This window comes from Diuraphis noxia, unplaced genomic scaffold (assembly GCF_037042655.1).
Source record: "Diuraphis noxia isolate RWA-SAM2 unplaced genomic scaffold, SU_Dnox_SAM2 contig0002, whole genome shotgun sequence".
Taxonomy (NCBI): domain Eukaryota; kingdom Metazoa; phylum Arthropoda; class Insecta; order Hemiptera; family Aphididae; genus Diuraphis; species Diuraphis noxia.
In genome coordinates this window covers 65,612,187-65,630,259 of record NW_028301712.1, presented here as the reverse complement: position 1 = coordinate 65,630,259, position 18,073 = coordinate 65,612,187, and the positions used below count along the sequence as shown (strand labels likewise).

General features: G+C 29.9%; 1 pseudogene across 1 annotated transcript; it reads left to right on the top strand.

The window, feature by feature from the left end:
- The first annotated feature begins 6,984 nt into the window (after positions 1-6,984).
- On the top strand, positions 6,985-9,589 carry LOC149058803 (uncharacterized; annotated as a pseudogene). The gene is made up of 2 exons (XR_016190542.1): positions 6,985-7,393; positions 8,780-9,589. The product of XR_016190542.1 is annotated as an uncharacterized LOC149058803 (transcript).
- Positions 9,590-18,073: the final 8,484 nt, after the last annotated feature.

Sequence of the window (18,073 nt, the reverse complement as noted above, 5' to 3'; positions counted from 1 at the left end):
GTGTGTGTGTGTGCGTGTGTACAGTTTGAAGTATAAAGGGATGGCGATGACGCCGGCGTGTATGAATTCTAAAACCCGAAGCGGAGAAATTGCTTCGATTCGCTATACAGTGTGTTTCGCTGTACTCTTGTCTCCATAGAAATAACTTTTTTTTCAATACGCGAATTAAATATTTTCCAAATTCGTCACTGCAGATTAGATATATGAGGTATGAATAAAGACCGTTATTCGTCATTTTTCGTTTACCCAATATTTCAAAATCAAAACATTTTTATATGTATTCTTGTTTCTAAGATTTATATGGAGATAAGTAAGCGCAGTAAATAAACTAAATGCTTTAAAATTTACTTTGATATTGAGTTATGATAACTTTACTGTGAGTACTTCCCTATACTCGAACATAATATACTACAATTTTAAATTTGGACAAGACACTGCAGCTTGAGAAGTTTATATATTTATAATAATTAAATACGTCAATACGTATATACATATAGTAGGAAGACGGGTGTCCTACAAATTTTTACTAAATATCATATAATATATTATGTATACCTTATATGATCAAGACTAAAACTATGTGACGCCGTAGAGACCTGAGATACCCTGTATAAATTGTGTATTTTATACGACTGTCTATATTGGTGCATATAGAAAATATACCCAGAAAAACAACGATATTTCATCATCTATGTGTATAACAATACCGTTTATGTTTGAAGAGTGATGTATATATACTAACGTATATATTGTACTTTAAAATTTAAAAGCCAATATCTATTATATACCGGGCGCGCATACAATACACGTAAAGAAACTATTCCTCATAACGTATATGGTTTTCCTTATCTTTCAATGGCATAAAATCAGATGAAAACAATGTCATGATATATTTACTTTCATCCATACATACAAATATTTCTGCAGTCCTCTGCTCAATTCTGCTCGTCTGCCTATGCATTATAATATATTATTACCTACATATGCTATACCAAACACCATATTATCGAGTGCAACGGTTTTAGTGCACACGGTAGGGGTATTTTGTACCTTGTATAGAAATAAGTCTTTACTGCTATCACTGCTTTATTTTTTCCTGTAGTTTTTGCCAATATAAAAATAACATTATAGGTACTGTTATTTATGTATATTTATCAAAATTTAAAGTATCTTCTTTTTAAATTTTCCCTGGCTAAAACGGTATAGACTATAGGTAGTCAATATATTGGTTTGATTTATGTGAGACACACGATAAATAGTAATACCAATAAACCATAATACAATAGAACATGTTTACTATATACAAATATAATCCCATATTTTATATTTTTAATAATGTGAGATATGTAGGTCGTGTATACGCTTCAAAGATAGAGAAAATTGCATTCACAAATATAAATGTATAATATGTAAGTAACGTAAAACTTGAAGAATCTGTGTTTGTGTGTTAAATAATATAACGTGTATATATTATATATATATAGTAATATATTGTAGGTGTAATAAATTATTTAACACTTTAAAACTTGATGAGAATGAAGTAAAAAAAAGTTTCCAACAAACTTTTCAGTGAGCACAAAAAATAAAGGTGACATTCTGAATAAAAAAAATCCGGGATAAAACAACCAATCGCTGTTGACTCATTTCAAATTCAATTTCCGAATTATCGATTAAATCAGTCACACTATACTCGACGAACCGTGAATATTATTATTTGAGTTACAGGATTCATATATTATATCTTTTTTTTTTAGCTAGGTAAGTATTTCCACCAGACATATAATAATTTATAGATATTTGCAATTTTCAAATCGAATATTATTTACACTCTCCATTCTCCAATATCTCCTGTGGGCTGTGATCTACATTAAATTTTGCACAACGTTAAGAACGATCGGAAGTCGAATGACTACGGTAGTTTATACCTGATTAGTTAGATTTCGAAACAATAGAATCTTCAGTTACTTCACTATAATAATATATTATATCTTCAAGTTGATCTGTTTATATAAAAACATCTGAACATTCTGAACTACCTGTTATATATGCTTATGTGTGCTGGGAAAGTGGAAAATATAATATGTAAACTGTCAAAACATTTTGGGTTGATGGAAATAAACAAAACGACGAATGAGTAAAAATAACACTTCAACCGAAATGGTCGGTAAATACAGAGAGGATGAGCAAATAGTGCGAACACCTCTTTATAAAGAAAATATTTTTATAAAAATGCCAATGTATGATCTATACTTTTTTATACTTTTGTCTAACTGAACCGAAATGTACACGTTTTGCTCAACATCTATAAGTGTTATCTAGACAAATGGATATTTTCATGGGTTGTATTCAATTAGTTTATGTTGTAAGGACATTGTTGATATGTGAGTATTTTTATTGATTTTATTTATCGGTGGTGTCTTGTATAGTTACTTTTATATTGGTATATTTCTTGGTACCTAAAAACAGATAAAAAATTATCTTCATAACTACTTTTAAAAATACCATAAGTATCAAATTGAGTTGACTAAAATAATGATAAAATATACACATTTTTTTAAAATTTATCTTATTAATTAAGTTAGGTTATGCAAATGTTTAATTAATTTTAATTTTTTTCTAAACATGTAAACACATGATATATAATGAATAATGCCTATGAAAATATTACAAAAAAGTGAACAATTATTAATACATATTTTATAGTAACTATTTTCCAATACTACAATTATTTATTGTGTTAATTCAAAAAAAAAAAAAAAAAGAGGAAGAAGAATTAAAATTAAAAATATAAGTACACCAAAATATTTACTCTTAGATATTTTTTTCTTATAAGAAGTAAGAATAAAAAGGATTATTTTTTTAATAAGTTCTTAATACTTATAACATTTTCAAGAGACATGTTTAATACAGATTGTATTTACAGAAAACGTAATTATGTAGTTTTAACATCTTGAAAAATAAGTTAGTTAGGCAAAATTCTCTGAAATATAAATGTAAAATTAAATGAATTCGCCAAGACTATTGCAAGGAACAAGTTTCAGGTATGAAAAACAATAAAGAATTGTATAAAGTATACTTATATATCTCTATAGAGACACTTCCCTTCTTTTTTATTATGAATATAGACTTTTTCTAACGTTTTTAGAACAGTTTTTTTGTTCTTTACTTCACAAAGAGATTTTACTTGAAGCGTTAAAAAAAAGCAACATTTAGATAATACCTACATATTTTTATATTTTATCTAAAAAAGTTTTTTCAATGTACGTCAAACATTTGAGTTGGACACTTGCATTATGTTCATTTTTGTGTAATTAAAAACTATGAACTTACTTGTAATTTAAAAGTGCTTTTATATCATAAATTCTTTCTGATTAAAATTTTGAACCGTAAATTCGAGTGGGTAAACCCTAATATTTATTTTTGTTTAATTTTCATTCGTATTAATTCTGCTTAAGATAATTTTTGTATTGTTTGAACATTTCAGAAATATTTCCACGTTGATAAATAAAATTAAATGAACACAAAATAAATAATTCACAACAATGTTTGTACTTAAAGTATTATTTATACTCTTTATTTTAAACAAATTATAAGGTTTATAAAAATAATTACCAATATAATTGTTTTATCTTAATAAAATTTAACTATACTTTATTATAATGTTTATCTTTTTCAATCGATATAATAGCTTTAAATCTACATAAATTAGTATCGTTTAAAATAATCTTAATGAGATTCATTTTTCTTAAAAAAAATTTAAAAAAATTAAATATTTAAATAATTTAAAAATAAAAATAAATTTACTCAAAAGTATATTATGATACATACCTACTATGTTTATTTTAATAATAAAATGTATTGGAGTAAGTAGTTTCGTATTTTTGACAGATATCCTATTTTTTTATTCAAATGGGATAACATTTTTTTTTCAAATATATGATATAATATAGGTGGGTGCAAAAATTATAATGTATAATAGGTACATTATTTCTGGCAACTAGAATAAAAATAATTTTAGTTTTAAATTGTTTACAACATTACCAACACTATAACCTGACAAATATTTAAATCACATACTTTTTTTAATTAAAAATAAATTACAGATAATAACAAGTTAAAATATTAAATATTGTATTGTATAATTAATTTAACAATAATTTAAATTTACGGATTCCAACCAAATGGCACAAAATTAGAAATTAAATTTAGTTAGGCATACCTAAATATTAGTATAATAGAAAATGTAACGTACTGTATAGACAACAGCAACACGCTAACCACAACATTTAAGATAATAATATGTAATCAAAATTATTAAAAAAAAATTGGAAAAGTAAACCACTCTGTTGTACAGTTTAGTAGGTACGAGTGTAACCTCATCATTGAGTAAAGTCCAATAATTTTTGTGCACATTTTGAATTCAATGATAAATCATTGAACATGAATAACGACTCTGAGTGAAGACCTAGATTACAGCCTATATTACTGAGAAATCATTACATTCAAACAATTAAATAGACATTATGTGTGTGTGTGTTTTTTTTTTCAATAAATAATTCTCGGCGTCTATGGCCATTGGCATACAAGGAGTTTAAGGTTAATAATTTTTAAAGATACAGTATTATATAAACAAGAACAGATTATAAACTATTTATAAGATTGGTTTTAATTAAAAAGGTCATCATGTGACTTACACTGTGTGTATAAAATATAATAATATTATGTAAAAGTTGCAAGGACCTGCGAATAATATTTTTGAATTACCAATAATAGTAATAATTAAAATTGTTTTTCCTAGTTTAAATATCTAATTTCGTTTTAATTTGAACTTCAAATATCAAATGTCTATAAACAAAAATTGTGTATACACAAATATAAGATTTTTGGGTTTCAATAAGAACTACTTAAGAAATAAATCTTGTGTTAAATTGTCAGGATTTAAAGCTTTATACTTATACAAAATTGAAGATAGTTTGCAAAATATCATGGTTTTCAAGGGTTTTGTAATTATTTGAACTTTAAACTCATAGAAAAAAAATATTTATGCTCAGATTTTTTTTTAAATTCAAATAATAACAACTTATAGGAAACCTCGAATTAAATTATCAATTATCATTTATTCATTTGATACAATTAGAATGTAGCTTGCTGAAAGTAACAAATATGACAAATTAATATTATTTCGATGAAAGAAACCATCCATTTATTACACTTCCTATATGATTATTTAATCATTATAATATTCTTACAATTTTTATGAAAAATCACTACACCACTGCACTTTAAGCGTCTTGAGAGATTAACAGAATGGTATCGGAGGTTAAATTAATGATAAGGATATTCGAATGAGTTCTTAGGTCTTAGGTAGTTTTGGAATCTTTAAAAAAAAACCATTTAGATTCATCAGTTATAAACTATAGTTTTTACTATTTTTAGTTTCAGGTTTGAATATAGAGAAAAATTAAAGACGTTGGGAGATGCACTTGTTAACTTTCTTAGAGCAATATTTTGAAATGCTTGAATTTTGTTAATGTTTGATTTTGTCCCATTACATCACAGCTGCAGACTTAATAATATATGTATACATATATTGGAATATATTAGTTACAGAATTGATATCTATTTGAAGTGGTTTAAGCTGCAAATATTTCACATGCCTATCTATGTATGTACATATACAATGGTATCTGATCGCAGTTTCATGACAATCAAATGAAGTTTTCCACTAAGTATTCTAATTCCCAGCAGTACCTGGTACATTGAAATCGTTTTCAAGGTCTCGCATATACATCAAATATTCACATCTAATATGCCATAATATAACTGTATACCGCATGAACTCCGTCATCAATCTAATATTATCCCAGTAGTCGGTTAGCATTATTCTTGTTAGAATATTATATTTAAGTATTAAATTAATTTGTCTTCAACTTTTTATTTAAACTTCTACGTCAAATATATATATATAACGATTTATCACACTTTTATGTATTTATATATTATATATATTAAACTATACTGGTAGAAACCATCAGTATAAGGAGCATAAGTATACAGGAGAAAAAACCATATAATATAATAATATACGAAACGATCTTATCCATCCCTGCAGAGCCCATCACAGTGGCATTAAAGAGGTCGCTTTCAGGTTCTTGATTACATCAAGCCAATTAGCAAACCCACAAAAAACAACACAAAGGCAAAGACCAGTGCGCGTATATATTAAATATATATATATATATATATATATATATATATATATATATATATATACATGATTTCCCTTTTTTTTAGCGCCCGTTACCGCGGATGAGGACGACCTCAGAGAAAAACTCTCTCACAAAAATTCTACTACCCGACTGCCACCACAACGGCACCAAATTTCATTACCACCCCCTCACTCACCCTTTTTGTAGTCGTTGCCGAGCGCTTCGTGTATATATATATATATATATATATATATATATGTACATTATACACGCGTAGTAAAGTCTGTGTGTGTGTGTGTGTGTGATTGTGTGTACAGAGGAGCGGCTGTAGCACCGAGTGGAAGAGGGTCGAAAAGTGCGGATCGTGTGCGCGAGGGGCTCGAATATGGGATATACGCAGCAGTTGGCTCGAGAGAGGTAGGAACTAGGAACATGAGGAGAAGGTGTAAGAGTAGGAATGGGATGAAAAGGAGCAGAGGTATGGTGGTGGTATAAGAGGAGGAGGAGAAGGAAGAGGAGGAGGAGAAGAAGAAGAAGTAATTTACGAGCTTTGCATAAATATACGAGCGAGGAGGGTCAGATGATCGCGACGGTGGAGTGGTCGAGCAGCGCATTATGTAGGTTGGAGGGTGAAGGACCGAGCGTTCGGGCGGCGCGTGGTGGCTGAGCCGGTAGCAGCGGTGGTTAGCCGAACAGGACGAAGTATGTAGTGGACGAAATACGGCAAAGACCACGGTGTCGGCGAGGGTTATTTGGCGGGGTGAAATTCGGAGGGATGATTTCGGAAGGGTCGCCGATCGCAGGAAGATGCGTACAGTGGGAGTCTGCGTATGACCCCTATATGTGGCCACCAGGTGGCGCACCGATCGGAAATCGTCCTACCTCCACGCACGTCCTGCGTCCGAGAAAAGGGCGCGCCGCCGCCACGATCGATACAGCCCGACGCGCCGGGACCACCGAGCTAACCCCGAAAAAGCAACGCCCGATGTGCGATACTTCGACGACAGACTCAAAGCGGACAACACGGCTGTTCATTCACTTCAGTCTGGTCAGTGGCAGCCAGCGAGCTGGTCCTCTCTCGATCTGCTGTTGTCGCCTTCAGTGATGACTCACTCACCGGGGAACCCACTCCACTACTGCTGAAAAAAATGCTCCTACTATACAGCCGTACTGTACTGTGTATGGTAAGCATGAACACTTTTTTATTTTATTTCAATAATTTAAACAATATTTTTATTCGTTTATCTTTTTATTTTTTCTCAATATGCATTCAATTAACTTAACGTTTTATTATTTTATTATATTTTCATAAGATAGTATATTATACCAATATGTTGTACACTATTACTTATATAGTATATTTCCATGGCAATAATAATGTATTTTACATTATTAATTATATATAGTATTCGAACGCCAATAGATGAAAAATATTTTTGAACTTGTATTTTAGTTTTTGATTTTCAAAACTTATTACTTAATCGAAAACTAATATTTTGTTCGACAATCGTAATCTCACAAACATAATCCAATTATTAGTTTTAAGTATAGGATATATTACTGTAATATTGGCATATCATTAGATTTAATACACAAGATTATTATAATTTATACGAATCGAGTGCAGGTGTCCATTATAATACAAACATATTATTAAATTATATATATTTTTTATATTAATACCTATGTACATAAACGAGGGTTTGTTCATTTTTTTCTATTTGTATACTTAATATACATAACGGAAACCGGGTGGCGGTTAATAAACGTACGGATCGCGTGCGTTCGCGGAGATTAAGCGCGTCGCGAGAGAAGGGCTGCAGTTAGGGCGGTCAACAGCATGGTCACGGGCTGGTGGGTGGGTGATGAAGTGGCGTTGGGTGGTGGAAGGGGAGTACACTCGCCCGGCGCCGAGTAATTTGCATTCAGCGGCGCTCGTGCCCGATGCCGCCACCGTCGACGCCAACGCCTCGCGACACCTCCACCCCCCCCCCCCCCCCCCCCATCATCGTCGAGTATTGATCGTACGCACGATTCACCCTTTTCGGTAGACGCGGGGAGGAGTGCGGGGGCGTAGGGGTGTGTCGCGTTATACTTGCGCGCGTGTCGTGCTTTTTGTTTTTATTTCTCTATATAAACGATTTATCGTCGCGGGAGAAAGAGTAAGCGAGTGGTGGTGGTGGTCGTCGTCGTCGTCGTCATCGTTGTGTGAAAGAGAAACGGAATAATAGTAATAATACGAGAAAACGAGAATAAAAAAATTTTGCGGACCCTTCGCGTGTACGCGACCCTTTTTATTTGGCGTGCGTAATGCCGGGTGAAGGGAGAGAGTTCGTTGACACGTCGCGGTCGTGTGTAAAAAGGGGACGATGTCGATGACTAACGCAATGAAATCACGGACAGACAGCTTAGAGCTGTCGTGTGAATAACATCCGAGTGCACACGACCTATATATGTATACGAAACCGTTGTGCGTTTTAATTTTAATTTAGTTTTTTTGATTTTTATACTACGTCTTATCCTCCGCACATAATGTAGTCAAAATTTGGTGTTGTTTCGTATTGTTTCAGAGTCCCACTTGGCTGCGTGGACACTGTGCAGAGGGCCACCAATCTCCGTCTTCACACGGTGGTTTTGGAAACCGACCGTCTTCGGTGTAGTGATGCTCTACATCTACCCTGTAGATCCGAATTTGTTTGAAAAACGGCGACAAATTCGGTTCTAGAGAGGTTTGTGTGGTGCATATTCCTTACGACCAGAATTTTTATCGTCTATTCGTGGTGGCCCCGACGGCAGTTTAGTTGCTTTATATACCTATCATATATTATTGTCATTTGTATCTGTTATAATTATACACATTAAGCATGTTTATTTATGAAATAAACATTGATCATAAACGTAATTAAATTATGTTGTGTATTTTTTTTTTTAGTTATAATATTTTTGTGACTGGAAACAATTATTGTAATATACATTATGCACATACTTCGACATTTCAATTCAAACATTTTAAAATATTTATATTATAAAATTATTCGATGGTTATAACAAAAGACCATTTTAACGATAAATTTGTAAACACTATCTATAAGAAAATAATGTTTCGAATTGTAGTATTATATAAATATATGCATAAATACTTTTTGTATGAAACAATGTATTTAATCATAAGGTTTTGTAAAATTATTTTTGAATTTATATTAAATATCCTTTTATTCCATTATTTACCCATATTCTACAATAACAAAATAAAAATTTAATATAATATGTTACTTTTATTTTTGGGTGCTTTTTACAAGGTGAGCAGTGGTTAAATACGTTCGTGCCACTTGATGAAAAATATTCTAAAATGAAAGTTCATATTATTATATATAATCTTATGAGCGAGTATAATTAATATTCATTAAAAGTAACATATTATATTTCTTTTAAATATAATTTTTTGAATAAGATAAATTTCATTAATCAAATACATTCAATCAAACCATAGTTTTGATCATTGATAGTTGTATTAATACTTAATAGTATTAATAAAATTAGATTTAATAATATGTTATAATATGTTAATCTTATTTTTTGGGTACTTTTATCAAGTAGGTAATCAGTGTTTAAATACATACAAAATACATATAACTTGATGAAAAATATCCTAAAATATGCAATCTCTATATATCTTAATCGTTATATGTGTAATGAATATTTATTATAACGTATAAGGAACATAATATTATATTTAATAATATAATTTTTTGAATAGGATAAATATTATGTTTAAACATAATAACTTGTAAAGCCGCGGTATTTGAATTTATTTTAATCCCATTCAATTTTTATCCATTTATGATTCAGCCTTGAATTACCTATATACTTAATCAAAAATTCACTTTTGGAGTATGAACTAAACTGCTAGAAAAACATTTTATTAATATTCATACGAAACATGAATAATTTTATTCAGAGTATACGAAAACGTGCAGTGCATGTGATGTTTTGGAGGAAATGTAGATGTACTTTACGCATTCCAATTAATTTGATTTGTACTCCGATAATAATTTTGAAAAAATATTTGAATTTATTATGTAGTCTATTAGAAAACCTAAACAGCAGGCCAAACAGCGAGTGTAGTAAGTGTAACTGCGTAACGCAATACGCATTCACATGAAGTGTCATTAAAACTGCTAAAATCAAAATTATTTTATATTTCAGACATGAACAAGTTATTCCATCATACCATCTTAAATTTTACACAAATAATATTTTTGAAAACAGATTTGATTTTTTTGTTAATCCAACTCTGAATCATTTCATCCACACTTTTAATTAATATTATTTTTAATAATAAAATTCTCATATTATTATATTATTTTTATATATACATTTTTTTTAAATATAAATTAAAATATATTTTCAAAATTATTATCGGTGAAGGCGTAAAGATAATGGAATTGATTCAAAAAACAATAATGTGAATTCCCTTAATGTGATTACTTTTCTATAAAAAATCCGCTTATGGTACATTCATAATATATTTTTAATTTAAACTACTTATTTTAAATTGGATTTTTATTGACTTTACTACTTCATACAACTTTATCGATGACGTCATCCACAATAAACTCGATTACCCTATATACTGCAGACTCCATGCATATAATATTCCGTAGTGTCGTAGTGAGTAGTATGTATTTGTATGTTCACATGCAGCCAGCTTTTACGCGGTAAAAAAAATTTTTCTAGTGGAAATGTTCACCTCCGAGAACACCGATTTACCGCGTAACATACGGTGATTACACAAAATTGTCCGTCAATTTGCCGCTTACACGAAAATATTTACCGCATCAACCATTTTTTTATTAGATTTTCAGTTTTTTTTTTTAAATTTTTATAAAAAAAGTTTATTAAATACTTTGTTCTTTACTTGAAATATTATTTTTATAAAAATTAGTGATTTTTGATTGAAAAAATAAAAACAGAAAATCTAATAAAAAAAATAGTTGATGCGGTAAATATTTTTGTGTAAGCGACAAATAGACGGACAATTTTATGTAATCACCGTATTGTGTTACGCGGTAAATCGGTGTTCTCGGAGGCGAACATTTCCGCTTAAACAATTTTTTTCCTGCATAAAAGCTGACTGTGATTTTTTTTAAAATTTTTTCAATCAAATATCGTTAATTTTTATTTTTTTTTATCGAAAATTGAATATCATTTAATAAAATACGGATATCAGTACAGCAAACAGATGTTTATCCGTATCTACACGAGAGCTTTATTTATTTAGAAGGAATAATATCTGATCCTGATAAAGTGAAACTGTGTAATAATAGTTATTCATACCTCTTCGAACAAATACGATTATAAATAAATGGAATAGAAGTAGATAGCACACGTGTTCTTGGAATCACAAGCTCGCTGAAAGGATTCTATCTTGTACACCAGATAACTATAATTGTTACGAAAATTCTGTCTGGAATTTTAAAAATGGATCACAAATAACAAACGATAAAGGTGAATTCAGTGCTTGCATTCCATTGAAATATTGGTTAGGTCTGTTTGAAGATTATAAAAAAATATTAGTAAATTCAAGATTGGAATTAATATTAACTCGAAGTCATACTGATTTAAACGCGTTAAGCCTTAAAAGTGGTATAGCCGCTGCTTTTGGTAAAGTTGTATTAAATAAAATAATCTGGAAGGTTCCGCATATTACTGTTGATGATAAAGAAAGGTTAAAGTTATTGAAACTTGTAGAAAAAGAAAAAAGTTTGTTTATTCCTTTTAGATCTTTCGAAACTTTTGAATATCCTAAACTCGGAACTACTAAAAAGGTAGTATGGAACTTGAAAACCGCTTCAAAATTAGAAAAACCACGATTTATTATAATTGGATTACAAAAAGATCGTAAAAATACAATAACAAAAGATTGTAGTATATTCGATCATTGTAATCTAACAAACGTCAAAGTATTTCTAAACTCGATTGCATATCCGTATGATGATTTGAATTTAGATTTATCAAAAAATAATTTTACTTTATTATATATGTATACGTCGTTTCAAGAATCGCATTACGAAAAAAGTATACGGAACCCTATATTGAGTCCATCTACTTTTCTAACGAACGCACCCATAATAGTTATTGATACTTCAAAACAGAATGATTCGGCAACAGCCTCAGCAGTGGATGTTCAATTGGAAATTGAAGCATCGGAATCCCTTACAGGTGTAACTGCTTATTGTTTATTAATTCATGATCGTATTGTAGAATATTATGTACCTTTTACTAGAGAAGTAAGAAAACTTGTATAATTTTATTTAACAAAATAAAATAGTTTATTAAATAATTTGTATTCTTTACTTGAAATATTATTTTTATAAAAATTAGTGATATTTGATTGAAAAATTTAAAAAAAAAACTGAAAATTTAATAAAAAAATAGTTGATGCGGTAAATATTTTTGTATAAGTGGCAAATAGACGGACAATTTTGTGTAATCACCGTATTGTGTTACGCGGTAAATCGGTGTTCTCGGAGCGGAACATTTCCACTTGAACAATTTTTTTTACCGCGTAAAAGCTGGCTGTGAACATACAAATACATACTACCGTAGTGATATTAATTATAGACACGAGGTGGCAGTATTATACTGCCAGTATATAAAGTATAGGTACCTATACCTACCTATTGGCAGACTATACAGTATTATTATAAATTTTGTGATTATATAATTTATATTGTTTAAGAAACCTCTCAGCTGTTTCGAGTTAGCAGCTGTTCCCTTTAAGGCAAACGCTCATTTCTTTTAAAATATTAACATTTTTGGAAATATCCTCTTAACATTCAATTAGGTACAAAAGAATATTTTTGAAGAAAAAATTATGTTTTAGATATTGAAAAAATATTGATTTTACAATGATGTGTATTATTTTGATTTTTGTTTCTGAAAACACGTATTTTGCTCTTGTAAAAAAAATTCTGTGATATTAAACCAAAATGGAGCAATAATAATGGTAACGATAAAAAATGTGTGTCTTAAATTTTTAATAACTCGTGCTTATCTAATTAACTGTGCGAATATTTTCAAAAACTTTTCAACATGAGTATTTATATACTAATAAAATAATCACCCTGTATGTAAATAATGATCCAATAAACGCGGGAGTGCCCGTGTTTGTATGCGTTGTAAAATATAAATGATTATAAGAATAGATACGACTCGGCTCTATCAACACGCGTGCCGAAGTTTACGCACGCGAGCGTAGGTGGCCTAGCTTGGTACAAGTCACCGTCAAACCGTCGTTATTTTCCGGTACAGCTGTCAGGTCGGTGTGGCCGTGCGTGTACCACCGGTATACATTAGACCTATACAGTATACACCATAATATAATAACTAATAAGTGTACCTATCATAATAAGTAATTATATACATAACATTAAAATGCAAAATATACCGCAGCGAATCTTAGTCCCCCCCACACCAAAAAAAAAAAAATTAAGCATACTATGAATAAATCTTCCAACTCGCATAATATCAATTCAAAATGAATCAATAATAATTATAATAATACACAATGGATTGGCGAATTTTTTCGACACTGGAAATATGGATCAAACTGACCCAAGCACAGCAAATGTGACTTTCATCAAAAAAGGTCATAATTTTACTTAAATTTCAAAATTTGTTAGTTTCACCTCTAAATTAGTAAAATATAAAGGTAATACCTCTATAATTATAACTACAACAGTTTTGGGTTAGTGGGTTAGTCAGATAAAGTTAACTTATTATAACTTGAACTTGAAATTTAATCTTATTACCAACATTTTTAATTATACACATAAAATATCCTTAAATTTTTATTGTAACCACTAGACGTCCAATTTAAACTTTCATTTGATTATAATAAATTAATACATACATTCGATTTAGAAAATATAGCATGAATATCACCACATTTTTTTGCATTATTAATCATAAGTTTTTTTTTCTCGTACCTCTTTAGTCTTTAGCCCCACCTTTTTTGGTTTTACACTATTCACACATAATTTATATTATACATCGCAAAACGTAAATTTTCAATTGAAATTATACACAAAACACACTTCTGTCATTGATTTAAAAACTTGTTAATTTAAAAAATCCAAAAACAAAATATATACAAAAAATGATAAATTTATCAATGTTATCTCAGATTTCTAAATTATAAAATTTTTAACATGAATTAGAGAGAAAATAGTGTATACTATAAATAAAATTAGTTTAAGATATTAAAATAACAACTTTATAGGAATTTGATTTTTAATATATTTTATGCAAATTTTCAACTCTATACTTAGACTGTTATATCCCTGTTCTTTGGAAATTATCAATCATCACTATGATCCCCAAACCTGGCAAACCCCCCGACTCTCCCGAATTATACAGCCCATCAGTCTTCTTCCCCTATTTTCAAAAATGTCGAAACGAATTATCCTAAAACGCATCCTTACTACCATATAGAAGCCAGCATACCTAATACCCATTTTGGATTTCATCATAACCACTCTACAATATACCAATACACCAAGTCCATCATCTAGTGGATAAAATATCGTATATTCTTGAAAAAAAGCTTATTTGCACAGCTGCCTTCCTTGACGTATCACAGGCATTCGACAGAGTATGGCATAAAGGCCTACTCTTCAAACTCAATCTTCCGCCATACTATTTTCTATTATTTAAATCCTATTAAGAAAACAGGAATTTTGCCGTTCGGTCTGGCTTCTCCTTATCCAAAACATCACCAATCCACGCAGGGGTACCTCAAGGATCTGTAACAGCACCTCTACTCTTCAATCTATTCACCTCAGATCAACCTACCACCCCCAACGGTCCCAACACTACAACTGGTGGCATTGCCGACAACTAGGCGCTTCTAACTATCCATTCCAACCCCGAAATAGCCTCAAACCTCGTACAAAATCATCTCAAACTCTTATCAACCATGTATAAAGACTGGAGGATAAAAATTAACTAAATAAAATCCATCCACTGTACGTTCACATTAAGGCAAATAGTCTGTCCTTCCACTACCTCAAAAATGTACCTCTCACAACAACCCAAAATGTCAATACCTTGGTCTACATCTAGACCGCAGGTTAACTTGGGCAACTCACGCCCACAACAAAAGACTTATGCCTTAAATAATCGCTCTTACCAGTTAAGTTATCTCTTCAAATCTCAACACATCAACTTAAAAAAAAAAGCTACTATTATACAAACTCTTACTCAAACCGATCTGGACATACAGTATCCAACTCTAGGGTGCAGCCAAAAAGTCCAACTTAAATAAAATCCAAGTCTTCCAATCAAAATGTCTCCACCAAATAACCAAACCCCCTACTATATACCTAACGACACTACATAAAGATCTAGCCGTTTCAACAGTACAAAACGTCGCAAAAACGTTCTACAAACGCACATACTCCAAGTTCTACAGCCATCGTAATTCGTAATCCCCTTGATTTCCGAGCTATCCACCAACACTATTCCTGGTGATCCCAGAAGGCGCCTTAAACGTACCTGGTGTCATGACCTACTCATCTAAAATTATATATACCTCTACTTCCCCTTAATCTTGCATACTCTCTCTTGCTAACACATTTAAATCCTAGCCTAACATCCTAACCTTAAGTGCCTCCAATTGGTGGTTTCTTATTTGCTGTCACCTCCATCACATATGCTTATTGTAAAATAATATTTACAGATTGCGTATATGATAATATATGATTAAAAAAAAGCGTGGATATCGCTCCGTTGTACAGTAGGTTACAAATGAGTTACTGTAATGGATGGAATTAAATTTGAACCCAATGATATTATATCATTGTCTACAAAAAACGATCCTGAGCGGAGACGGTTTATCTGTCTAGGATATATTATAGATTATTAAAAAATTTCAAATCTTAGATTTAAGAAACTGAATAAGTAAGTGGATGTCACTCTGCAGTACAGTAGGTTACAAGTGGGTTACTGTATAATAGATGGAATTAAATTTGAATTCAATGATGTAATTATCATTGTCTACGAAAAACGATTCTGAGTGGAGATGGTTTATCAGTCTATGATATGTATTATACTATATTAATTATATTGTTATAATAACAACAACAAAACAAAAAAAACGTCGTCCGAAATTATTAATTAATATTATGAAATCGTGAAATCGTACGTTTTTCTCCTTTAACCGCTTTTACTTCAAAAATCGAAAAATGACCTCTCTAAAGTACCAGCTCAAGAACATTATCTTTCAGAAGAAATGCTACACTTGATACTTTTGAGCAAGTTTAGAGGGAGAAAAGGTGTATACAGAATAAAAAAGAAAAAGAAATCAAGATCATTGTAAAACCAATACATTCCTCGCTCCGCTCAGAAAAACTGACAATTTTGAATGCTTATAAAAAAAAAATTGTGACTATATATTTATTTTATTTTTCAACTGCTACTGTAAAATATGTTAGGAGCCCTTGTATTTAATTTTCAAATCGTAGATTTAAAAAGAAAAACTTTTATGAATTTCTATCTAAGATAATTTGCGAATTTTCGTAATTTTTACGTATTTAGTCAAAATTTGAACTTTAAATGCTTATAAAAAAAATCGTGCATATGTATATTTAATATTTTTCAACTGATATTGTAACAATGTGTTAGGAGCCTTGTATTAAATTTTCAAGCTTTTCTACCCAACAAACACATTTCTATCGATATATACATATATATAGAAAAAATAAAATAAAAAAGTTGAAAAATTAAAATATTATCAGTAAAAAGCTCAAAACAAATCAAAATATTTTGAAAATTATATCAAATATAGAAAATGCCTATATAAACATTCAGAGAAAATTTCAAGTATCTGTGGTCATTTGATTTAGAGTTACACTAAAATAAGAAAACCGCTAACTGATAAATCTAGTTAAAAACCAATGTTGTAAAAATTTAAATTTCAAATGCACATAAAAATTAGAATTGAATTTTTAATGGATATTTTTTGGTGATGAAGATTGACAAACTTGTAAGGAATCTTGTTTTAAATTTTAAAATCTTATATTTAAAAGGAAAATTTTTTATAAGAAAACATAAAATTTTTTAAACAAACTAAAAATTAAGGGAAAAACGAGAAATTTTACACACAATCAGTTTTCGATAAAATCGATTTCGATTTTTGATGTAACTTTAATACAAATTACCATATACATATATACACATGAAGTTTTCACCGAATATTTATATAAATATATTCTATCCACCATGATATTTTCAAAAAATGTTCACTTTATTTGAACTATTTATAGGCATATGCAATTTTCGATTATTATTAGTTTTTTTTAAATTAATATCGATCAAAATTTATTTGTTGGGTAGAAGAGATTGAAAATTTAATACAAGGCTCCTAATATATTTTTACAATAGCATTTAAAAAATATATAAATACATAGTAACAATTTTTTTTTTGAAGCATTCAAATTTTTATTTTGACAACATACGTAAAAATCACGAAAATTCGCAAATTATTTTAAGCTAGCAATTCATAAAAAATTTTCCTTTTAAATCTAAGATTTGAAAAATTGTAATAATCTATAATATATCCTAGACTGCAGATAACCCGTCGCCGCTCAGAATCGTTTTTTGTATACAATGATATAACATCATTGGATTCAAATTTAATTCCATCCATTTCAAGTAACCCACTTGTAACCTACTGTACAACAGAGCAACATCCACGACTTACCCGCTTTTTAAAAACATGAACCTTATATTTATATACGTAGATAACTTAAATTCCAAAAATGTAACGAACCCTTGTGTGGCTGTGTATAAAATACTTGTGG